This window comes from Enhydra lutris, unplaced genomic scaffold (genome assembly GCF_002288905.1).
Source record: "Enhydra lutris kenyoni isolate GAN:26980312 unplaced genomic scaffold, ASM228890v2 scaffoldscaffold8, whole genome shotgun sequence".
Lineage (NCBI taxonomy): Eukaryota > Metazoa > Chordata > Mammalia > Carnivora > Mustelidae > Enhydra > Enhydra lutris.
This window is the reverse complement of record NW_019154092.1, coordinates 39,453,399-39,472,273: the sequence shown is the minus strand read 5'-3', so window position 1 is coordinate 39,472,273 and position 18,875 is coordinate 39,453,399.

The window sequence follows — 18,875 nt, the reverse complement described above, 5'->3', positions numbered from 1 at the left end:
GAGAGATACAAATCATGAAACCAGAAGTAAACATAGGAGGAGGAGGAGAAGGAGCTGGGGTTGCGGGGGAAGAGAAGGAAGTGGGGGAGAAGTGAGGAGATAGAGGGAGGGAGGAGGAGGAGAAGAGGGAAGGGAAGGAAAGGGAGCCATAGCAGCAGCCCAGGAAGAGTGAGGCCACAGGAGAAAGCTCCCTGCTCATGCTGTGACATGGGGTGGAGGGAGCAGTTGGGACAGGACTGGGGACACATGTGTTGCAGAAGCACACGCTGACCAGACTGGAGCTTCCCTCAGCCCTTGTTGTGTGAGCCAACAAGAAACACTGTAATAGGGAAATTATCTGAGCCCTCTGGCTGCCCAGGTTAAGGGCTGAAGGTTCCAGAACCCCTGGCAGTGAGGGGAGTCCTATGACTACATCCTGGGGAAAGGGATGGAAGCAAGAATTTTATGGGATGGCTTTCTTAGAAAATAGAGCTGTTTTGAAGGATGCCAGGAAATCATTTAAAACAGGCAAACAGGGGCGCCTGGGTGGCTCAGTGGATTAAAGCCTCTGCCTCCGGCTCGGGTCATGATCTCGGGGTCCTGGGATCGAGCCCCGCATCGGGCTCTCTGCTCAGCAGGGAGCCTGCTTCTCCCCACTTCCACTTCTCTCTGCCTGCCTCTCTTGTCTACTTGTGATCTTTGTCTGTCAAATAAATAAATAAAAAATCTTAAAAAAAAAAAAAACAGGCAAACAGACAAGCAACTGATAAATAGAATCAAGCATGCATCTGCCTTTCCTCTATGGGCTCTGTTTCAGGTTAATGAAATATTTGATGAGAGGAAGTTCCTCTATAGAAGTTTTGGCTAATAAGTGAAGAAGAAATGATATAATGAGAATATCATCATAATGAAGTAGTAGTTCTAGGCAACGGCCATTGACAGCTGTTAATGTCACCAAAAGAGAGACAGTGGGAGGTGACAAGTCTCCTAATAGAAGAACATTCCACTCCCTATGAAGTTGTCTTTCCAGAAAATGGAACTTGAACCTAATCAGACTTCTAGATCTTAATTCCCAATTGATAGGAAGCACAAGAAAATGAGATACATATAAAAAGGTTACCATTGAGGGTGACCAGGTGGCTCAGCCGGGTTAAGCGTCTGCCTTCAGCTCAGGTCATGAACTCAGGGTCCTGGCTCCCTGCTCAGTGGGGAGTCTGCCTCTCCCTTTCCCTCTGCCCTACCCCTCACTCATACTTGCTCTCTCTTTAATAAATAAATAAAAATAAAAAATAAAAGATACCATTGGATGCAATGAGCAGAATCTAAATCACAGAAATACTACAGGACAAACCAACCATTTTCTTCACAAAATGAATTACAGGGCAGAAAAAAGGAGACAGTGGGGCAACCTATAGAGACAAAGGGGATACATCAACCAATGCAGCATTTAGACTTTTGAGCAACATGATTAGAACAAATAAGCTATAAAATAATTGGGCCGATGCAGACATTGGATATTAGGATATTAAGGAATTGGGCTTTTTCAGATGGGATAATGGTTTTGTGGTTATATTTACACAAAGCATCCTTGTAGTTAGATGTTTTGCAGAAAATATTAAATGACGTTTGGGAGGGCACCTGACTGGCTTAGTTGGTGGAGTGTGCAACTCTCAATCTTGGGGTTGTGAGTTCGAGCTCCACGTTGGGTGTAGAGATTACTTAAAAATTATAAAGTCTGGAAGGTTCTTACATCTCCTGGGGGGAGGAGTATAGCTGAAACCAAGTGGACACTTAGATGATAATTATTGAAGTTGAATGACAGATGTGGGGATTCGTTATATTATTCTCTCTACTTTTGTGTGTCAACATGAGCTGGTGAAACACTATTTCTGGGCATGGCTGTGAGGGTGATTCTGGAAGAGGTAAGTATTTGATCTGGTACACAGAGTAAAGGTGATACTCTCCCCAGTGTGGTTGGACATCCTCCAATCCCCAGAGGGCCCCAGTAGAAGACAGAGGTGGAGGAAGGGCAAATTTGCTCTCCTGCTTGAGCTGAGACATCCAGCTTCTCCCATCCTCAGACATCAGGGCTGCTAGTTCTTGGAACCCATGCCATTGGCTCCCCTGGTTCTCAGTCCTTCCGGTTTAGATCAGAACTTCACCAGCGGCTTTCCTGGGTCTCCAGCTTCCAGAGGGCAGACAGTGGGACATCTGAGTCTCCATAACCACATGAGCTCAACCCTTATAATAAATCTCCTGCTCTCTATCTATTCTGTTGGTTTGGTTTCTCTGGAGAACCCTGATCAATACAGTGTATATTTGAAATTTTTCAAAAATAAAAGTAAAAAATAAAACACACATGAAACAGCACACATCCTTATACTCTGCTGGCACACGAAAAGATGTTTCTTCTGGCTGGGCAAGTTAGGAAATGGTGCTTGTTCCTCATACTGGATACGGCCTAGGCCAGAAGCTCAGCCGACTGTCAGTCCCCAGGCATGACCTCAGACCGTCTGGGTGAGCTGGATCCAGCTCTTGGCAACACGGACTTCTCCAGCTTACCAGCCGGTTCACCACCACGGGTTCCCTGCTTCTCAGTCTTCATATGGGAGAGAAATAAACTCTGAACTTATTTAAGACACTGTTTCTATGGGTCTCTGTGTTCATAGCCACACCTGATCCTAACTGAAGGGAGAAGGGACCAGTACTCTGAAAGACACACCGACAATACTGCGTGTATTCAAATTGAATGTCTACCGTCCAGTGGATGAGTTAGGAACTGCTGCAAAAATATTACATAAGAGGGACGCCTGGGTGGCTCAGTTGGTTGAGCAGCTGCCTTCGGCTCAGGTCATGATCCCAGCGTCCTGGGATCGAGTCCCACATCGGGCTCCTTGCTCATCAGGGAGCCTGCTTCTCCCTCTGCCTCTGCCTGCCATTCTGTCTGCCTGTGCTTGCTCTCTCTCCCTCTCTCTCTCTGACAAATAAAGAAATAAAATCTTTTTAAAAAAATATTACATAAGAAATAGTCATAAAATCACAGAGGCACTCAAGAAGCATGTAAGCATTGATTCTCACAGATCTGCGGGCAGGCGGGCCCTGCTCTGCTCTGAGGCATCCGGGCTGGCTCTGCTTCTCACAACGGCCAGTCTCTGAGTTGCGAGGTATCCCTGCTCCACATGTCTCTCATCCTCCCTTAGCAAGCCCAGACACGTTTTTCTCTGGCAGGAGCCAGTGGAACCAGGCAAAGCCTCATATGGAAGGCCAGTGGGGACTGGCTTAGGCAGAAGCCCAAAGAAGCCAAGACACATGGTGAATCAGGGAAACAGCGAGTGGTTTCATTTGATGAGAATAGAGTGTGCGTGTGTGTGTGTGTGTGTGTGTGTGTGCCCGGTGAAGAAAGTAAGAATATATTTGGTAAGCTTTGGGGAACCCTAGAGGTTTTGGAGCAGAGGGCTGAGCTGATCGGGAAGAGAAATCCATCTATGCACAGAACAAATGGGCATGGGAGCAGATTCTAGGGTCTAGGAAATCAAGGGGATAAATAATGAGGTGAGATTGAAAGTCAGACTTAGGAATAGCACATTGATCCAAAGTGCAGGAGTATAAAGAAGGAATAGAGGACACCCCTGACATTTTTAACCAGGGAAAGAATGTTCTGTGAGTACTCCTCCCCCTATGAGGATGTCGGATTCTAAAGGTGGTTCCCAAGCCCCATTATTCCCAAATCCAAGGCGATTACATATACCTATCTCTGAAAAGGTATGCTTTAGTCTCATTACCTTTGTAATTATCTCATTCTTTTACTATCTTTTCCACATTTTCTCTGATTGTATTCTTATTAGACATGAGGCAATTATATGCATTCATAAATCAATTCAAATGTAAGGGTCACCATAGCAAACACGTCCCAGGCTAAGGAAGACTACAACGGTGTTGCAGAATGCTAGCAGCCCCCATTTTATGTTTTCCCCTTTTTCCTTAACCATACAATGTCTGACTTCTCATTGGACATATGGCCACCTGGAATAAGGACTACATTTCCCAGATTCCTTTTTAGCTGTGTAACTAAGTTCTGACTGATGGACTGAAAGCAAGAGTCTGTGTGCTACTCCCAGGAAGTATTCTTTAAGGCAAAGAGATGTGCCTTTCTTCTCCTCTTTATCATTCATACTAACTGGAAGATGGCTGTAAGGGCTGGAGCTAGAGCAGCCATTTAGGACCATGAAACCGACAGTACATTATGAATCTCATGCAGCTGGTGGAGAAGCAAGTCTGAAAGAGTCTGAACACAGGATGATTGCATTAAGCCACTCTGCAAGCCCCAGATGGCCTCTCAGTGACTTTAAAATAGAAAAGAATTCAATGTCTATCTCATTGAAGCCATTGTTACTTTGTAGCCTTCTCTCACTTCTCTCCTCCCACGTGCAGGCAGATATAAAATCACCACTGATTCCTGCCTATGTGGGTAGTAGACAGAGGTGGCATGCAAGGCTTTGTTCAGGCTTCTGAAAATGTGTAAGTTCTGAGTTCCTAAAGAGAGACTCTACTTTCATGCCCATCAGGAAGCCACGAGGAAAAGAAGAGCGGGGGGAATGTACCCGAATGTAATCAGCAAATGTTAAGGACGGCTGGAACAAATTGGGCGTGACAAGATGAATGGCTTAGCCTGCCCTTGCAGGCGAGGGGGACATGACGACTTTATCTCATTCCTCAGTTCCCTCATTCTTCCTTCTTGGTCGGTGGGGTTGCATGAGGGGTGGAAATCCATGTTGCAGGCAGAAGGGCAGTCCTAGATTGGCTAGGGAAGAGGGGATGGTTCTCACACTTCAGTGTGCATAAGAATCCTATGGAGAATGTGCTTAAAAGTTCCCAGTCCCCAAGAGTCTGACCAGGAGGCCCCAGAGCAGGACCCAGGAGTCTGCATTTTAGCAAGCCCTACCTCTTCCCTGGTGAAACTCATGCAGATGGGGAGGGGCCAGCCGGGAAAAGCCCAACTGTGATGGCTAGACGGTCAGCCCCAAGGGCAGCTTCTGCCGTGTCTGCTTGGCACAGCCCACAACAGACTGCAGCTCGGTCTTCAGTGTCTACCTCTTGCCAATGGGGAGCTGCTGGGCCATCTTGAGCAAGAAAGTGACTTTAAAAACACTCCCACTTCTGGCTCTGCTGCTCTGGACCTGCTGAGGGAGAACAAAAGAATTTCTAATCCAACAGGAACTGAGGCTTTTCTTTTTACAAAAATCAGATTCTCAGGCCAATATTTTGATCCTCAACCTACTTTCTGACTTTGCAGCCCGTGTCTGACTGGCCCGCAGGGAACCCTGTGTTAGTATTACGTGATCTATACTTTGAGAGATGGGGCCTGGGGACGGTGCTGAGGGAAGAGACAGGGTGTGGCCATGAGGCATTTTGGGGCCTGAAGCCTCCCAGGGGCAGAGCTTCCCAGGGGCATCATCCCACCTCCCCCTCACAGTGCTCCTCGTCTCTCCCTGCAACAAACACAGAGGGGAAAGCGAGGCTCCAAGAAATTAGATCACTAGACCCAAGTCAGGGCACAAAATTTCTACCCAGGTGTGCCATCTAGGCCTGGTCACCCCACCACAGGACACCACGCGTTGCTGGCATCAGTCACTCTACATCCCAAACCCCAGAGGCCAGGCTGGCCCCTCACCCTGTTGGAGGCATTGGCTTCACTTTCAAGCGGAACTTCAGGGACCCAGACTTCCCAGCCCATCCCCTCTGCATTTGTCCCCAAATCAGGCACAGTGCCTTAAAACACCCCGCCCCTCACTCCTTTGGGTTTAATGGCTTCAACATGTGGCCTTGGGGAAAAGCTATAAATGTTCTAGTAAATTCATGTAAGAGCCGCTCTCTAACCTGTCAGCCCTCTAGTAGCTGAGTCTTCCCATGGCTCAGGAAGTGCTTGCCCAGGGCATATTTACCACAACCTCTGAATCGACCTACAGAGCCTTTTGTCTCCCTCTCCCTTCTCCTGGTCCCCTGTCCCTGCTTCTCTGGATAGCATGGGTGCCCCAGGTCGGGCTCCAAAGATAAGAGTTGCACATTTGGGCCCGGCAGAGGGGTGGATCTGACAGGCTGGTCCTCAAGACGGGGAGGGGATTAGGGCAGAGGACTAGCCCCTACCCTCTAATGGGCCCAGAGGGAGGTAGGAAGAGGTCAAAGGCCAGCCAGACCTGGGGATGTCCCCCTACGAAGCAGCTGCGGTCCAGGCTTCATCCCACAATGTGTTCAGGTTACATCATTAGGGTTGAATTGACGTTGATTACAAATAATAACTGCTCCAAAGCAATGCCAGATGGGGAGTGTTCAAATTGAATGAAAAAGGAAATGAGCTGCCATCCGCAGGGACAAGGGCTGCACGGGAGGCCTTGGCTCAGGAAGTCTCAGACCCAGAAGAGAGAGTTTACAAAATCCAGTCCATCCCCCAACTCAGGAAGGGGATCACCGACGAGTGTCACTCAGCAGGAATACTTCCTGGGACCAGGGGCTCCTACCTCATGTGTCTGTCCTTCTGGGGCCCATCCATCCATGTCTGTACATCGAGGGGTTCATCCAGGTGCTCTTCAGAGTCCCTGACTGAGCTAACGCTCCCTGACCCTTAGACTCTTAAACCCTTTTGGACATCTGACCCAGAGGACTTGTGCCTGAGGTCACAGCAGTAATGGCTGACGGGAGTCTCAAGTGTGTCGCCAGGGGCCCGCAGCAGGTTCACCCTAGCTACCTCCCTCCAAGGCTGCAAGAGTGAGTCCCAGGTTCCTGCATGGCTCAGGAGGACAGGGGACCGTGAGACACGTGGAAACTAGCAGAGGTGAGAGTACAGGGGACAGCAGCATTTCCTGGCAGCCAGGACGTGGTAGCCCCAGGACCCACAGGGCGGCGGAGGCGGGCTGGGGCCCCACACTGTGTAAACATCCTGTGTCCTAGCTGCACAGCGGCCACTTGTGGTAGGTAGCGGTATTACTCCCATTATACAGCCAAAGGAACTGAGGCTTGAGAGCTTCAAAAATTTTTCCATAGTGACCTAACTAGTAAGCCTTGGATCCCTGAACCCACACTTAATCACCTCACAGGTAGAGAGGTAAAGACTATTTCTTTTCCAGCCCAAAATAAAAGGATCTGATTTGGCAGAGAGAAGAGGGAGAATGCTCCACTGATCTGTCAGTCAACGGACAGCTGGTCAGTGGCGGGTGAGCAGCTGGTCACCCAGTCAGTCAAACAACCAGATTCATGTCATCATTGGCTCACCCTGAGTCAAGAGCACACGATGCTCTGGGATGTGAGACTTGGGGGAAGACCCTGTTCCTGCCCTCAGGGCACTTAGAACATATGACTGGAAGACAACCTGACAAGGGCTGTGTGCCTCTGATCACAGAGGAGATCTTGAACTAGGAGATGGGCAGAGAGCTGAGGACAGAAGCTTCACAATGGAGGGCACATTTAGTGCATTTCGAAGTAAGGCTCAGGAAAACAGCATGGCAGTTTCTTAAAAAGTGGAACATAGAATTAATTACCAACACTACTAGGTGTTTACCCAAAGGATACAAAAATACAGATTTGAAGGGGTACATTCACTCCGATATTTATAGCAGCATTATCAACAATAACCAAACTATGGAGCGAGCCCAAATGTCCATCAACTGATGAGGGATAAAGAAGATGTGGTATATATCTACATGGAATATTACTCAGCCATCAAAAATAATGAAATCTTGCCATTTGCAATGAATGATGTGAACGGAACTAGGGAGTATTATGCTAAGTAAAATAAATCAGTCAGAGTAAGACAAATACCATATGATCTCACTCATATGTCGAATATAAGAAAGAAAACAGATGAACATAAGGGAAGGAGTAAAAGAAAAAAAAGAGAGAGAGAAACAAGCCACAAATGATTCTTAATGACAGAGAACAAACTGAAGGTTGATGGAGGGAGGTGGGTGGGGCGGCGGGCTAGCTGGGTGATTGGTATTAAGGAGAGTACTTGTTGGGATGAGCACTGGGTGTTGTACGAAAGGGTTGAATCACTGAATTCTACTCCAAAAACCAATATTGCTCTACATGTTAACTAACAAAATTTAAATTAAGAAAAGAACAAGAGTCCTAAGAGAGCTTGCTTCCCCTCTGCTCTCTGTCCTATGGGGACACAGTAAGAAATTGGCCTTTCTACAACCCAGAAGAGGGTCCCCACCAGAACTGGACCATGCTGGCACCCTGATCTCAGACTTCCAGCCTTCAGGCCTGAGAGAAATAAATTTCTGGTTGTTGAGAAGCCACCCAGTCTGTGGTATTTTGTTATACCAAAGAACCAAACTAAGACAGCCTTTTTTTTTTTTTTCCAGGAACCAGAAGAATCCACCAACATATGGGAGGACATCATCACCAGAGAGTAGTTAACCTGACAAAGAATCAGCCCCAGTTCTGAAAAGAAGGGCCCTAAGCCCCCAGGATGATCAGGCTTCAGAGGCAGCATTTGAAAGAAGCCCAGAAAGAATAAAGTCAGCATCTTTCCAGTGTGTGGTCCAACCTCCCTGCTCTCCGCAGCTCCCAGCCACGTGGATGCAGAGGGCGCTGCCCCCCTCCCCAAGGCCAGTGGGTTGGGTTGTCCTTGGACACGCCTGGCTGGGCATCATTCTTTCTCACCCAAGTAGTACCCGCTTGCCCATGCCTCCCTCCTTTTGAGCTCCCTGTGAAGGCGCTGTAGGTGTGGGGGCTCTAAGAGACCCTGAGAGGTTGGGGCTGTGGGGGTCCGTCTGGAGGGAACCTGTCTCCGCCTCCCAGCTGCAGCCATTTGAGCCCCTGGGGACCTGGCTGAACTGCCTTGTGGCAGAGAGACATCAGCAGGACCAAGCCTCCACAAGCTGCTCATCACTTGGTAGACTAGTTGGAACATAGCAAGGGGGCAGCAAATTGGCTGACTGAACATGGGCACCTAGGCTTGCTCCCTTTCAAAATTCCTACAACTAATGAAAATATTTTTCTTTAAGATATAAATGTACAAGGACAGAAGAGACAAGGCAGAAGTTTGCAGTGATAAATTTAGGCGGGGGGCGGGGTGGCTGGAAATGGACAAGTGGTAACTGGACATGGGCATCCCCCAGGGAGCGAAATCCTAAACCAGTGGGAGAGAAACTCAGACAGGCTCCAATTCCAAGGCAGAGTTCTCGGTGTGCTCAAGTGCTGATCGCAGCCCTGGGAGGAGCAGGAAGTAAGGGGGCTGGTGAAGATGGGGAGACCTGGGAGGCCATGGGTCCTCCATACCCCACCCAGACTCCACAGTGCTGGGCACCTTTCCTTCTCCCTCAGGGCAGGCACTGGAGCTTTATTCTCTGCAGAAGATAAAGCAGAGAAGACAGGCTTTGGGAGGGATTCCGTCTTGGCCCCCCCACCCTCCATTTCTCGTTCCCAACCCAGCCCCCACAGCACTGGCACCAGGCTTTGCCCTCCAGGCAGGAGATCAGAAGACAACTCTCTGGGCATTTGACCACCCAAAGGGAAAACCTAAATAAAGACATTGACCCAGAGGATCTGCACCAAAAGGTCCACCAAGATCACCCTACAGTGAAGCTCAAAGTCAAAGTGCCCCAGTCACTACTCATTTTCCAACGGGCCCTTCGTTTCCTCTCCATTCACAACTATACTTAATTACAAGGAGACAACCAAAGGTTACCAGACTTCTTAGAAAGACCTTTAATAAGGAATCTAGAGACCAAATGACCTGAGGCAGCAGGAAAGATAAAAAAGATTTTTAAAAGATCATTAATATCCCCAGAGAAATAAGAGGCATTGCGTACTGAGAATGGAAGGTTGTTTAAAAAGACCATTTAGAGAACAACAAAAAAAGAATGATTGGAATTCCTAAACATGTGAACAAGCATGGGAAACTCAGCGGGAGCACCTGACTCTCCCATGATTCCACAGAGACACGTGCTGGGGCCGGGTGCAGCTGGGATGCAGCGTGCGTCTGGTTCCAGGCGAGGGACCTCCTCCTCGTGGGGAGTCTCCCTCTCATAGGCGACAGTGGAAAGCAGCTTCATCAAGGGGGTAATCGTGGGCTGTTGGGCACCAGACAGCCTGGATTCTGGGTACCTAATGTTTGCTGTTGCTGGGGAAGGCCAGCTGCTTGGCATCTGGAGACCCCCAGATCTACTCCCAGACCCCCACTGGGGGCAAATTGGAGAGAAAGCTGTTGTGGGTCCAATAAGAAGCTAAATTCAGGTGTGGCTCCTCTTACCAGGAGATGGGGGCCCCGGCTCAGGTCTAGGCAACCCACAGTAGGTTGTCAGGATCTTCTTAATAATTTTGCCCCATGGGGGATGCCTGGGTTATTCCATGGGTTAAGCATCCCACTCTTTTTTTTTTTTTTAAAGATTTTATTTATTTATTTGAGAGAGAGACAGTGAGAGAGAACATGAGCGAGGAGAAGGTCAGAGGGAGAAGCAGACTCCCCATGGAGCTGGGAGCCTGATGTGGGACTCGATCCCGGGACCCCGGGATCATGACCTGAGCCGAAGGCAGTCGTCCAACCAACTGAGCCACCCAGGCGTCCCAGCATCCCACTCTTGATTCCGGCTCAGGTCATGATCTGAGGGTCATGGGATCGAGCCTCAAGTCTGGGCACTCAGCACGGAGTCTGCTTGATATCCTCTCTCTCCCTCTTTGTCTGTCCCTCCCCCTGCTCATGCTCTAAATACATACATACATATATAAACAAAATCTTTAAAAAGTAATAATGATAATTCTGCACCACGGGGGCATCAGGCTGGCTTAGTCAGAGGAACATGTGACTCTTGAGCTCAGGGTTTTGAGTTCAGGCCCCACATTGAGTGTAGGGATTATTTAAATAAATAAAAACTTTTTTAAAAATAATAATTCTGCACTGTAAAGACTGAATAGCCCACTAAGCTTCCAGCATAGTGGCTGAAAACAGTTCCATGCCAATGTACATCACTGGCAGTTTCCAGAATATGAGGACAGGAGAAAAATCTCGTAAACTTCCAGGGAGAAAAGTGGGGTCAGTGCTTCTAATGGACTGGAGCCTCTCAGTAGTCATACTGGCAAAGAAGACAATAAAGCAAGGCCCTCAGTATTCTAAAGGAACATGATTTCTGTCCCAGAATTCTATGTTCAGACTAATTTTTAATCAGGTAGGGGAGGTGTACTTTTCAGCCATACAAAGTCTCCAGAAGTCACTAGTGCAAACCCCTTCTCAGGAAGCTACTAGAAGTTGTTCACTAAAATCAAGAAGGATGGATGCAGGAAACAAGAGATCCAACCAAAAGAAAAGTCAAAGGCATTTTCTGGAGGACCATGGAGGGAGACTCTGGAGGGCAGACAGACTAGACTGGAGCAGTCGTCATCATTCCTTGGCTGCTATACATTGTTTGCCGACAAGATGTGTTACCAGAGCAAGGGGAGAAAACCAAGGAAGAGAAAGCTATGAGAAAGCTATGAGGACACACAGACTCCCAACTCCAGAGAGAGGTGAAGGGAATTTTAAGGATGACAGCAAAAGGAAATTCCGAGACAATAACTGGGAGGGTGGCCTAGAGAACGCCAAGTCCAGGCTGAAGGAAAACAAAGGTCTCCAGGAAGGAAAGCTCCAGGGAGAAAATTGGAAATGCTGGATTACCTCCCATGATTGACCCTACGGAAAAGTGTAGTGTGGAAAGGATATGCAGTGGCTGTAAAGAAGGTTAAGCAGGGGCGCCTGGGTGGCTCAGTAGGTTAAAGCATCTGTCTTCAGCTCAGGTCATGAGCTCACAGTCCTGGGATTGAGCCCCACAAGGCGGAGAGTCAGTTTCTCCCTCTGCCCCTTCCTTTTGCCCTCCCCCGACTGGTATATGCACTCTCTCTCAAATAAATAAATAAATAAATAAATAAATAAATAAATAAATAAAAAGTTAAACAAATGAAAATGACAAAGCAATTACTAACTTCGGGGAAAACAAAAGCCAAAAACACCCAGAAAGGAAACAACAGCACGAGTTACAAAGTTCAGCTGAGAATTATTTTTACATAGGCATGACACTGTGGACTCTCCACGTTGACTTAAGCAAAAATTGTAACAGAACCATATTGGAGGGGCGCCTGGCTGGCTCAGTCGGTTAAGCGTTCGACTCTTGATTTCTGCTCAGGTCATGATTTCAGAGTTGTAAGATCCAGCCCTGTGTCCGCTTAGGATTCTCTCTCCTCCTCTCCATTGGCTCCTCTCCTCCCCTCACCCTTTCTAAAAAACAAACAAACGAACAAGCAAACCCCAAAAAACATACTGGAAGGATGGGGAGGGGAAGAAGAGAGGACATTAGTGCAAGAGCATTGAACTTCATCTATTATAAGAAGAAATCAATCAATAATGCCTGTAATTAACTAATCAAGATAATGCCTATAATTAAGTAGCATAGGCATATTCTTCAGACATAAAGAAATGGGTAAACTCCAGAAGCAACAGGTAGCAGATTTTGGTGGTTACCTTTAAGGAGGAGAACTGGAAACGTGGGGAAAAGTGGAACAGGGAACTGCCACACTGTCAAAAGACTTCTAGCACTGTGTGACTTTCCAACTGTGTGTGTATGCATCACATTGGCTTTTCAAATTAATTAAACAAATAAAAGTACAGCAATATTGGAAGGCTATGACTTGGAAATCGTTCCAATGTCTGATCTGTAAACACTATACGAAGACTCGTGCATTTGTTCTTTCTTAATAGCTTTACATCTGAACTTCTTCCCAAGAGGGTGAATATTTCTAAGATCTACAATAAGCATTTGTGGGGTGAACAAAAGGACCCGCAGAGGAACTAACAAGCCAGATAGCCTCCAGAAGTTAAAGCATAACATACTCACAAGAATTTGTACTCATGGGGGTGGCTGGGTGGCTCAGTCGGTTGAGCGTCTGACTGCTGATTTTTGGCTCAGGTTGTGATCTCGGGGTCGTGACATGGAGCCCCATGTGGGCTCCGCACTCAGTGGGAAGTCTGCTAGAGATTCCCTCTCTCCCTCTTCCTCTGCTCCTCCCCTGATCACATGAGCAGCCCTCTCTCTCTCTCTCTCTCTCTCAAATAAATTAATTAATCTTTTTTAAAAAAAGAACGCATACCCGTAAGATGCTGATGTCACGTAGACATCTTTGGGGGATCATGGCAGACAATTGCATGTGACCAGGCGGCCTCTCGGTGAGAGAGGTTTCCTGGAAACCTCAAATCTCCATAGGAGGTCTGGTGGTCCCAATCCCAGGTCCACATGGGACTACTAAACCCATGGCCCGGGTTCCTGTGTCCACAGGAGCTTGGGCTTTGTTAGTAGGACTACTTTGGTAGAAAGAAATCAAGACTCACCTACATCACCTTAAGAAAGGAAGACATAATGGTCAGAAAGTGTGAGGACTGAAATGGAACAGGGAAAACCCCAAGGGGCAGCTCTGGGCACCTGCTTGCTCTTCTCTGGTACCACTCCTTCCCCCACCTTCTTCTCTCCGGGTGCCTCTGATTCTCGGGGGAGTGGACATTGGTGCACATCCTTGCTAGGTTTGGGACCATTTCTATCCTCACAAGCCCTCCTCCCCACTGCTGAGCCCCGAACCCTGGCTTCTGCTGCCTCCTTGCCAGTAAGGCTTCAGGCAAGTGCCATAGACTCCATCATTTAGTATCACTCACACCGGGCTCTGACCAGACGTGAGCACCTGAAGAAAGAAGCACCAGGTGGCACAGGCATCTAGCTTGGGGCACTAGTGGCACTAGCTGCCTCTAGGCAGGGGCCCCCTTTCCTGGGAGCAGAGCCTCAAGCCTGATTGCCAGCTCTCCAGATGATTCTGCATGGATCCTGGGTTAGGTTCCCCCAGAGCAGACAGTGATTCAAATATTCACGTGCAGCCAGTAACGGTTTCTCCCCAGAAATAATGGTAGAAGAGAGGAAGAGAGCTGGAGAAGGAAGTCAATAAAGTACGCGTTAGTGGGTATGTGCTGGGTTGTTTCATGCCCCGCCCCCTTGTCCCATCCAGTATCCAGCTTGCTCCGCACGGCGGGGGCGGGGGTGGGGGTGGGGGTGGAGCGTATTTCTTCACCCCGCGGATCTGGCCAGCCTCGGGCTTTGTTTCGACCCATAGAACAGAGGCAGAAGAAGCGCTAAGTGAGTCCGGGAGCTTAACGGAGCCCTGCAGCTTCTGCCTGAGTCAGAGTCACTGCCCTGAGACCACCTCACCAGGAAGCCGGTCTAGTCCTAGTGGAGGATGAGGGGGTCACGTGGAGGGAAACTGAGGCACCCAGCCAACCGCCAGACAGACGAGGCTCTCTTGGACCTTCTCTCCTACGGACCGCAGCTGCACGAGAGGACACTAGCAGTAAGAGTCACCATCCAACCCCCAGAATCCTGAGAAATAATTCATCGCTATTGTTTTACAGCACAGAGTTTTTGGATGGTTTGCTCCACGGCAACAGAGAACTGTTAGATCGGGCTGGTTACCGCTCCGGGCACCTGGAGCTCGGTCCTGCGGGGGGGAGCTCTGGGGGAGAGGGTGGCACAGGCCTCAGAGTTGGCTCCATTGAGGGAGGGGGTCTTTTTTGACCTCCCTATCCGTCATTGGCTCGAAGCTGCTTCAAGGGGCATGACCTCACCAGCACTTCCAGTTCACCCTGCCACCGGCCCAGCGCACTCCGTGTGGTCAGAGATCCCTACACTGTCGCCATAAGCAGACTGGGCCCACGGCCACGAATGCAGGGGGCTCTGGGTAGAGCACTTACAGGGCCTGCTAGAGTGTGTATCCCAGTGTGGTTTTCAGAAACTTCTTTTCGGTTTAATTGGCGAGAGTCCGTGCCTGGGGCTTGCCTCCTGGAACCCTGACTGATGAATGTGTGTCTCTGCTCCAGTCCTTCCTGCCTACCCACTGACCCGGCCTGTCTCTAATCCACGGGCCAGAGGCAGCCGCGTGGATTGGCTCTGCACACCTCCATGGCCCGTCACGGGCAGAGCTTCTCGCTCCAGCCAGATGGTCACCGAGTGACCCACACATGGGCAGCCTGTAATCGGGGGCCTGCTCGGGCCAGTCAGGGTTCAGCTCCTTTCCTGAGCAAGGCCGTAGGGTATGTGCAGATATGACTGATCTGCTCCAACAAGGTGGGGACAGCCACTGGTGTCTGAATTCCTGGTGCTGCCCCATCCCACAGCTGGGACATGGCCCATTATTCCTCAGTTTGGGACCTCGGGGACATGGAGCCCTCTGTCTACAGTGGGGCAGAACTAAGGAGTTCCTGGTGCCCGAAATACTTGCCCCATCCCTCCATCTCCCCGAGGAGCCACCAGTCCCTGGATATCACTTAGGAGCAAGACATTATGCCTGCATTCTCCCACTGGAAGCTGAAATGCATTTTCTCAAACAAACCACACTGTAAAAGGTGAACAGGGCACCTTGCACTGTTAATGATAAACTTCAGGAACACGATGAGTTAAGTAGAGATTTGTGGACTGGCCTGAAAAACCAACCACCATTTATAACTTGGTTTCTATGGGGAAGCGCATTCTGGGCTTCAAACGACTGGCTCACACGGAGATTTCTGGAACACAGCCTGCTCACCGCATTGGGAACTGTAGGTGGCTTCTCAGCATACCCAGTTAGCATGGTCATTGCGGGCAGTTAGTAGTGGGGTCCTTGCTCTAGGCCTGGAGAGCCCTGGGTGATATGTGGGATACTCTCTGCAACCTGAGGGGTACCCGGCCCTGTCCTTACGAAGGTAGAAGGGCATCAAGGGGCTTCCTACCTGCTACCCAGGGTAACATTCCTGACAGTCTCTGCTGGCATGCTCCCCACGTCACAGAGATTTTCTAGGGCCGACTGTCACTGGCCAACAATTTTTTCTTCTACTGAGCTGAAATCTGCCCTCCCATCCTGATTCCACCACTGCAATTTCTGCTCATCCTTCAAAGCTTGCTCAGGCTTGGACACCTCCGGGAAGCCTTCCCTAACCCCCCATCTTCCTACACACTAGTTAGGGTCATCCTAGCTGTTGTAACAAATAAACCTTGAACATTTCAGACTATATCACTCCTTGTCAAATAGTGAGTGTCTTATCAGCTCAGGCTGCTGAAACAAAAGACCATAGGCTGGGCAACTTAAACAACAAACATATTTCTCCCAGTCCTGGGGCAGTAAAGTCCCATGATCTACAAGTGCCAGCAGATTCGGCATCTGGTGAGGACTCGCTTTCTGGTTCACGGATAGCCATCTTCTCGCTGTGTGCTCACATGGCAGGCAGAGATGGCCTTTCTCGGGCTCCTTTTATAAAGGCACTAATCCCATTCATGAGAGGCTCACCCTCATCACCTACTTACCTCCCCAAAGACCCACCTCCAAATACCATCATGTCGCAGATTAGGGCGTCAATACATGAATTTGTGGGGCGGGGGGGTGGGGTGGGGGAGGATGGCCAAACGTTCAGTTCACAACAATGGGCTCTCCTGGGTGGCAAGCGTTTCCCACCTGGTCATTTACGGTCCCATCGGCAGCTAGGAAGGAGGGTGGCTGCTCTTTAACAGCCATCCCTCTGCTCAGTGCCCCTGGCAAGAACAAGGCCATGGCCCCACCCAGATGAAGACAGAGCAGAGGCCTGGAGACGTCACCTATAGGTAGACAGGTGTTTCTAGCGACAGCTATAGACCAAAGAAGCAGAAGTACGAAGATGGACATCTATATCTGTCTCTCTCTCTCTCTCTCTCTCTCTCTCTCACACACACACACACACACACACACACACACACACACACACACTCCAGGCCTGCTCTCAGCTAATACACAATTCCCAGCCAGCTGCCCGTGCTCGGCGACACACTGAACTCCATCTCACTGAGGCAGAAGACCAGACCGGTCCCCCTGCCCCACACTCACTCATGTGTCTCTGGGGTCACAGGACACCAAAGGGGTTGAAAAGGAATGCTCCAGGCCACCCTTTCTCCTGCTGGAGACCTAATGGGAACAGAAGTCTTTCTGACTGGGGCATGACCTACCTGCTCCTGGACAAGCTTAAGAGAGGTGAAGTGTTGCCTGTGGGCAGATGCCCGCTGTGTTGCCCACGGGGACTGTCGCCGTGGGGGCCGCGCAGCTGAGGCCTCGGGCACTGTGCAAGAAAGAGGCAAGCTCTAATTAGAGCTCACATTTACTGGGCACTGAGGACGTGCCAGCATTGTTCTGAGAACTTGACACTGTTAACTCCACCTTCTTTCAGGCTCTGACTGGGGTCTTTTATTCTGCTGTAGATTACAGACGGGCACATGGAGGCGCCCAGGCTGTCCCTCGCCCAAGGCCACAGAACCAGAATGGGGTGGAGCTGAGATCCAAGGCCAGACTTGGGCTGTGGAGCCAGCTTTGAGAAACTGCGGGACCCTGCTGCCCAGCCCGGACAGTGCAGGTGGCCCCTAGGCTTTCAGCCTTCTTCAGAAAGCAGTCCCAGCTCCCTTCTGTTCAGGGCACGGAGAGGTGGGGGAGCATGAAAACTCCAGGCTAGAGGCTAGGAGGGGTCCTCCCAGTCCCTCCCAGGGTGCCTCAGTCCGCCACCTGTCACCCCCGCAGAGCAGCTGTGCCCTGGAAGCCAGAGCCCGCCCTTCATGGTGAGGAGGCCCCAGGCGGGGGAGGAGAGGCCGGCTAGGCCCAAGACTCCCCATCGGCCTTTCTGCTGGGCGAGCAGCAAATCTCTAGCCCAGGCTCACTGCAGGGAGGCATTCCCACCCAGAGCCTTTGGGCCTCCCCGCCACCAGGATTCTCCTTCCCCTCCTACCCCTACCCCACTACCTCCATCACCCACCACCCCCACCCGCTGGGAGGCCAGGGCTGGGAGGCCAGGACTGGGAGCCTAGTTCCTACCTCCCTATGATGAAAGGACACCCCCCTGGGGAAGCTACCTCCCAGAGATGACCCCTCACACACGTGGTGAAGTCTGGAAACCCTGGGGTTCCAGTCTCCTCTGTCAGTTACTGGAAAAGAGCCCCCCACCCCCATTTGGGAGCTTGGTTTCCTCATCTAGTGAATGGGTTTACAATCCTCAGTCAAGGCCTCCTGGGGCTTCACATGGTGTCGGATCCTTACTAACCTGGTGCCCTCATCATCATACCCATCCTTAAAAGGATTTGCTTCTCTAGCAAAAAGAAAAAAGGAAAGAAATCCACATGTGTGACATTCTGCAGCCATGAAAATGAATGTCAGACAAAAACGCTTCATATCCTATCCGTGGTGTCCATCGGATCGGAAGGGGGCCCCCCAGATGTGCGGTGATGATTGGGTGGAAGCCCGAGACATTGGCGGGGGTGGGGGTTTAAAAGATTTGGCTGAGGCAGAATGCAGGAGATAGAAGTTCATCGAATGCCAGCAAGGGAGCCACGGAGGAGAGACTGGCTACAAGGAGGCAGAGGGTAGGGGCTGTATTTAAAGGGAGAAGGTGAGGAGGTGTGGGGAAGCATAGAATTTTCCCTTTCTTGATAACTGTGCCTGGTTGGGAGTAGCCCATTGGTCTGTTAGGGCCTGTGGCTATTTCGAGGTGGGTCTCCTGACACCCCGTGTGAATTCAGCCTTCAGCAGGGGGTGGCTATGTGTCCTCGTGACTTGGTCAAGCTTCCATCACTCAATCTGTTGTCTAAAAGCGGGCTTGCCATCATCTGTGCCAAAAATTAAGAAGCTACTATAACGCTAATCTCGTGGAATAATTATGGGGGAGTTTGATTTTTGAGATGTGTGTGTGTGTGTGCGCGTGCGCGCGCTTTCCACTTTTCAAAACATTAAATTTTTTTTTCAGGTACTAAAACCCTGATTTTTCTGTGTTCATCCCCCTACCCCTAAAGTCCAGAAGGCTCTTTCCAGCTGACATAATAACATCAGTGAGAAACCTTTCATGCTGGAAG